Source organism: Microtus ochrogaster, chromosome 24, assembly GCF_000317375.1.
Source record: "Microtus ochrogaster isolate Prairie Vole_2 chromosome 24, MicOch1.0, whole genome shotgun sequence".
NCBI lineage: Eukaryota > Metazoa > Chordata > Mammalia > Rodentia > Cricetidae > Microtus > Microtus ochrogaster.
This window is the reverse complement of record NC_022024.1, coordinates 18,498,964-18,506,520: the sequence shown is the minus strand read 5'-3', so window position 1 is coordinate 18,506,520 and position 7,557 is coordinate 18,498,964.

Below are 7,557 nucleotides of genomic sequence, written 5' to 3'. Positions count from 1 at the left end.
ATGTTCTTTAGGTAGAATGAGCACACACACATGCATTCCATATGTTAATATACTTTAAAATATGATGTGTACATGATAAATATATGCAATATCGGTAAGCTTAAAATTTTTGTGAAGTTTAAAGCTTTTAGATTTTATATTTCTTCAAATTTTTACACTATTGGCTTCTTAGCAGAAAGCTATCGCAATCACTTTGACATACTCTATTCATGGAAGGTGTAAAATAGACATTTTAAACAAAAAAAATGGTGCTCATTCTGTGGCATCCATGTTTCCTTTTAATAACTTCGGATTTTAAAAATTAAAATCTCTGTGTTATTTGTATAGGTAAGAGGAGTCAACCAGCATACAATGGCAGGCATATGGGAAGGTGGCAATGATCCAGAATTACATGAGTTTCCACATGAGGGACACATTCAAGGCCACAGATGAGTAGAACTCATGTTCCTAAAGAAAACATAGAAAGGAGGATACTGTGAATGCATGTGTGTGTGTGTGTGTGTGTGTGTGTGTGTGTGTGTGTGTGTGTGCGCACATGCAAACTTGTGCGCTTACAGAGTCCACAGGAGGTTGTTGGTGTCTTAGTCTATCATTTTCTGGCTCATTCTTTTGAAACAGGGACTCTCTTGGAATGTTAGGCTGGCTGTTGGTTGGTTAGGCTGATAGCCAAAAAACCCCAGTGATCTTGTCTTACACCCCCCCTCTGATGTCTCCAGTTACAGATGCTTCCCACACTCCACATCTTTCATGGATTCTGGGATCCAAACTCAGATCCTTATATTCAGCAGCAAGCAATTTTAACCCCAAGCCATTTCCCCAGTCCAGCAAAAATAAAAACCTGGGTTGTTTTTTTATTTGTTTGTTTATTTTTGTCTTTTTATACTATTTGAAAGTAAAATCCTAGTAATAATCTGAAAACACATGAAACACTTCTTTGATGAATTATTTTGAAATTAGGCAAGAAAGATTACATGGTTCTACTTATGTAAATATAGAAATATTATTGCAAATAAAACATATCTATCCGAATCCTATTTGTGTTTTATATGTAGGTGAACTTGTTTGTCTATATGTGTGTCACACATACAAGCCATTGTGTGTGTGTGTGTGTGTGTGTGTGTGTGTGTGTGTGTGTGTGCATGTGTGTCTAATGAAAAGGCTTTGTTATTATTCATAGTGAGCGGGCTTTTGGAACAATCCTTGAACTGTTTGCCACATGCAACTTGTCCTTAAATTTTCAAAGCAAAGCTCTTATCAAAAATAGAATTGACTATGCCAGGCATTGGTAGTACACACCTTTAATCCCAGCACTTGGAAGGCAGAGGCAGGAAAATCTCTGAGTTTGAGGCCAGCCTGGCCTACAGAGTGAGTTCCTGGAAAGCCAGGGCTACAGAAAGAAACTCTATCTCAAAACAAAAGAACACTCCCCCAAATGAAACAGATAGGATAAATGTAAACTTTCCAGAATGCCATAACAGTTTCATTTTACCTAAATATGGGCACGAGGTCTGCCAATTCTCTCTACTTTGGAGGACAGCTTTGGCTTGAGAGTCTAGATAAAAATATTTATATTCTTGATATGGCATAATTGATCCAAACCACATCCCAGATAATAGGTACCTTGAGACACTAACCCAGAGTTAAGACTATCATTTGTCTTTTTCTTCTCCTTCATCGTAAAATTCCCAAGAAGCCATAATAATCCTTAAGCAGATTCAATACATGAGAAAATGGTTTGAACAAGAATTAATTTCTTTCAAAAAAAATCTTGGAAGAGGAAATTTTTAGAGACACTGCATTCTGGGAAACAAATCTGCCTTGAGTATCTCAGCAAGGTATGAGATGCAGGAGAATCAAGCTCCAGAAAATTCTGCCTGCATGGACAGAGCTCAACCATGACCAGAAGAACCAGGAAGCTGAGAAGCCAAGAAGCCCAGAGAGGGAGCTCTGTTTTACAGAAACAGAATTTGTTCTCACTAGTAAACTCGAGGAATTTTTTAAGCTTCCTGTTTGGATCCCATTTGAATTGTAACAATTTCCCCCTCCAAACTATAGCAGCGGGGGATAAAAACCAACCGTGGGATTCTTCTGAATGTGCCGTCCATGTCAATGGCGCATTTAGCTCTTAACCGTGCTAATTACTGACATGTATGTTTCCCAGCATGCCTAGTGTAAATTCTGTTACCCAATTACTGTATTGTGAAAGAATGTGCGAAGAATTTGAAAATGGCCTTTATGTCCATTTCCTCCTAATATCTTTAATTAATACGATGGCACTAATGTTAGAGAAAAATTATACTGCTGGCTGGAATAAGGTAAGCTAGATTTAAAGTTAAAGCCCGAAGTTGAGGTGGTTTTTAAGAGAAAACTATTTGAATCCTCTTTTAAATAAGTCTTAAATTGGGATCCAGAGATTTTACTGTGTGCGATAGGAAGGGTGTGTGCATCTGTGCAGTTATAAGAATTCACAGGAGGTTGTTGGAGTCTCAGTCAACATATTCTGCCTCATTTCTTCCCTCTCCCCCATTCCTAGGGCAGGTGAATATGTTTGCAAACAAGCCTGATAACCTGAGTTCAATCCCCAGGGCCCAGATGGTGGAAGAAGAGAACAAATCTTCTACAAGTTGTTCTTTGACCTCTGCTCATGCACCCTGGCATCTTGTGCATATTGCTTCTCTACACATAAACACCCCACAATTAAATGAATAAATGTACTGATAATTGGAACAAAGCTAAAATCCAAAACAAGGCCTGGTGGTCCTTGTTAATAATCAAAATAGTAGTTACAGTCACCATGGTAAATTCTCAGTGTCACAGGAAATCCAAAGAATTCTTTACTGCCTTCTTTAGATTCCCATGAAATCCTTAGAAGATCTTGCCTGCTTTAATTAGATGTAGCTAATCAAAGTTTGAAAACATGTCTCTTCATGCTCAAAGGGAAAAAAATCATCTTCTTGTCTCCGTGAAAAAAAGAAAATATCCCTCGTTTCTCCTGAAAGAAAATAAACAAGTTCCAAAACAGTTTTCAAGACAGATTTTCTTCCTTTTGTTTCTGTATACATTTTAAACATACAAATTTATAATATCATTTCTTCTTGAAAATATTCATATTCTAATTCTATGCTTCTACCTTCTTTTCAATTATCTCACAAACTCCTCAACAAATAGGAGGAAGATGTTTTATTTCTTACTCTATCCCAAGTATAGTGTCCTGGTCAGTAAGGGATACATCAAAGATAGTATGGATATGTTGTTCAAAACTCAGTTCTATCAAATACAATGTAAGTCTTTTGGGGACTAAAGTCTTAGTCACTATTCTATGGCTGAGAAGTGATACCAACTCATATAAAAGAAAGCACTTAAGTAAAGACTTGCCCACAATTTCAGAGGATTGGTCCATTTTCATCATGGCAGGGAGCATGGGAACATGCAGGTGTGTTGCTAGAGCAGTAGCTAAGGGCTTTACATACTGACCACCCATCAGCAGGCAGGAAAAGAGAGCAGCATTGAGCTTGGTATGGGCTTTTCAAACCTCACAGCCCACATCTAGTGATACACTACCTCCAACGAGGACACACCTCCTAATCCTTCCAAATAGTTCACCAACTGGGGACTAAAGATGCAAACAAATGAGTCTATGGGGGCTATTTTCATTCAAACCACCCCATGGGCCATGTTATAAGTGCAGAGTCATTAGCTTTCCAGGAAAAACAGAGGAGCTTTCCCATACAGTATTTGCTGTCATTATAGCTAGTGTAAAATTACCAGTGAGACGTTCCTAGAACTATGTCTCAGATAAAATTCACAAAACCAAGTCATACAGGATCAGTGTTTATGAGTACCTCTACCTAAGTTTGTCTAGTTTATTGATGGTTTCTATTTTATTTTCCTCCCTTTATCAAGACTAAATGAGAGCCATAGATTAGTGTTTGGTATACAGCAGGTGCTTATGTACATTATAGATGTATAATCTTTGACTCTGTCTGGGACTGGGGCTTGGTAGGCACGTCATAGATAATATGGCTTGCAAGTGTAAAACCCTATGCCAATTGTCAGCATCACTAAAACAAACAAACACAATCTTTTACTCAGAATAAACTAAAACTTTAAGTTCATAGTGATAAAAGTTGTGTTAAATATTGTGAGGCCCAAAAGATGATTAATATGGAGAAACTGTGAGAGAAGAGTATATAGTGTGTGTATACATATACATATACATATATATATATATATAATTTGTGCTTAATGGATCTCTTTTATCTCCTATAAAATATAAGTATGAATTTAAGAAAAGGTGAGACTGGGGTGCATAATATAAAAGAAACTTAAAAGCTTTGAATTTAAATTCCTTTATTAAAATATCACCTATGATTTAAACTGCTAATTCAACATGATGTCCAGCACAAAAATCAACCTTTCACTTTATGCCAATTACAAAATAAACTAAAAACGATAGTTTAAAATAAATTATTTACTATTATTTGAACCAAATAGACATAAATAAGACATTCACAAATCAGGAAGGCTTTAAACTTATGAATCATGCTATTCCCACACAGAAGCAGAGTAAAAATATTTTATTTATGTGTTACATAATAATTAATGATGTGATAAAATATAGATAAGATCCTACAACTAAAGAATAATTATTCAGATTTCATCTTTCCTCCCTTTAAAACCTTTTTTATTAGTTTGGGGTAAATTAAGAATAATGAGAATTGACTTTTAATATTTTCACTTCATCTTTAATTTTCTGATATCCAACTCTAAATTAGTAACTCTTCATTCTGGTGTTATCAAGTTTTATTGTAGATGTCACCAATATTTCCCCTAGCCTTCTTTATCATTTGTTATTTGTTTGGTAATTGGCATGAAGCGAAAGGTTCATTACATTTTTTAAAATTATGTTGTTTTTCACATTTTGACTCTCAATGGGTTTTAATTTCTGGTAGTTTACAACAAACTCTTGATTTTAGACAGGTTTATCTATCTGCCACCATGGCTTGACTCAATTATTCTCTTAAGATGCTGTATGTTGTACCTCTACCCTTAGTGAACCAGAAATCTTCTAGAATTAATTTAACTGCCTACTTTTTCAAACTCTACTTAGTACTTAGTCCCTCATTACTTGGTCCTGTTTCCCCTTTGTAGTATAAAAAGTAAGGGAAAATAGGATTAATTATTTATTTCAAACTCTTCATTATCGCAAGTGCCTAGGACAGTGTCCGGAGAATAGCCAGAATACATTGAGGCAATGGATAAGGAGTTCCGAACACAAAATAAAAAGACAATAAATACTCAGATTTTTTCTATTGATGAGTTAAAACGCTTACATCCTGAAATATAGGTTGATTCTCCATTTACATTTAGTGGTAATTTGACAAAACCCGTTGAGTTGGGAAAGCTATCATGATACCTTGAATCAAAAAACAATGTCTACCACTCGGACTGGTAGAGTTTCAGCTAGAAGGTGCTATTTTTCTCATACAAAACTATGCTTATTATACTCCATTGAAAGCTTAACTAAACATATTTTCTTGATATGCTAATGCTTTCTGCAAACCTTTTCTTGATTCTACCATGTAATTTCAAAAGATTCAATTAAGGGAAGAAGATTTAACTACCTTTGAATGAAATTTCCAGCAAGAACACATTTTACATTTCAAAGCAGACAGTTGTTATATTACTAGCTGTATCGGTTTACATTGGAAACAGAACATTTGCCTCCATCCATTCCTGCCTCTTTCTGACTGTGTCTCAAGACTGCAAAGAATAACTGGATGTAGGGGAAGAGACAATGAGGGAGACTTCCACCAGGAATTGTGAAAGAAATGCCTGAAACACTAACTGTTCAATAAGGTAAAGTGTTGGGTTTTCTTCCCTGAAAACAGTGGGTCTTGGGTCTCAGTGCCGTTACTGCTTAAGTACTTTAACATGTCTGAGCTTAGTTTACTTATCTCCAATGTGAAATAAAATATCTAGGGCTGGAAAGACTGGGAGAACATCACAGTACCAACCATTGAACATACAAGGTGCTTAATAAGGTATTTATTAAATTAAGTTACTAATATTGAACTACTATTTATCTTTTAAATAAATAATAGTGACTGGGTAACCAAGCATCTAAAACTGAAATGTAATTTTATATATGTGAATACATACATACATACATACATATCGGCAACAGAAAAGGAATGGCATATGAATAAGTCAAGCACACTGACTTTGATAAAACACAGTTTGGAACTTAGGTGACTAGACTCTTGTGCATGGGATCTGATCATGGGCAATTATATATCCAAACACAAGAAGCAATTCAGGACATTTTCCTGTGTCTCCCCACGTCTCAGAAATACGATGACAAATTCTAGTTCACAAAAGTAAATGTAATGAAAACAACAGATTCTGCATGTTGACATATTAATAGTTTTCTACAAGTGTTTAAACATAAGCTAAGGACATTGAATTTGCCAATACTGGGAATAATAATGGATGGGTACCTGCGGAATGATACCTCCTCTCTTAGTTCCTGGGGGTGGGGGGAGGAGACAACAAGAAAGAAAAAAGGTCGAGCAAATTTTCGACTAAGGAACTCAAAACATAAGTTAAGAAACCTGCTATAAAATGTTGGTTCTGGAGACTCATTAGGAAACAAAAAGCCAAAAAAACCTGCCAACATAAACCTCACCATCTGAAATTTATGTTGAAGTAGGTTCAATTAAAGCTTTGAGATAGGTGAATCAAGCGGCTGATTTATGTATTTCTAATCAAGAATTTAAAAATTTACTCTACTGGCCAAAGGATTGGGTTTTTTTTAGCCTCAGTTATTGAATGAGCTTTGATATTTTGTGCAAAGCCCTGAAATACATTCTGCTATCAACATACACAAGTATATTTCTTCTTCCTGTTACCTCCTTTTGGTACCTGTGCTTGCTGTTAATCACTTGGAGTTGCTGGTTGCTTCTCTGCCTCCCACAATGCTTTTGATATTGCTTAAGGCACTTCCTGCACAGAATTCTACACTTTGTTTGCTGTTTATCATGTAACCAGGTAATGTACTAGCAAATAATAATAATAAATAATACTAAACTAGTAAATATTAATAATAATTAGCAGCTTTGCTAAATTTATTATTAATTTAGTAACTACCAAAGTAACTTTATAGAATCCACTATTCCCAAAGTATATCAATTTTTAAAGATTTATTTTACTTTTAATTGTGGGTCTGGTTATCAGAGTACAGATGCCTGAGGAGGCCAGAGGAGATATCAGAGACCCCTGGAGATGAAGTTTGAGGCAGCTATAAGACACCTAATGTCTGAAATGGGAACTGAATTTTAGTCCTGTGCAAGAACAATGTGTGCTTTTAACCACTGTGCCATTTCTGAGCACCACAAAATATATTCCTTTTTTTTCATTCTCCTTAAGTTTTAATTAATGGATAATTACATAATTTCCCTGTTTTCACCTTCTAATCGTCCCCATGTACTGGCTCATTGCTCTCTCTCTCTCTCTCTCTCTCTCTCTCTCTCTCTCTCTCTCTCTCTCAAATTTATT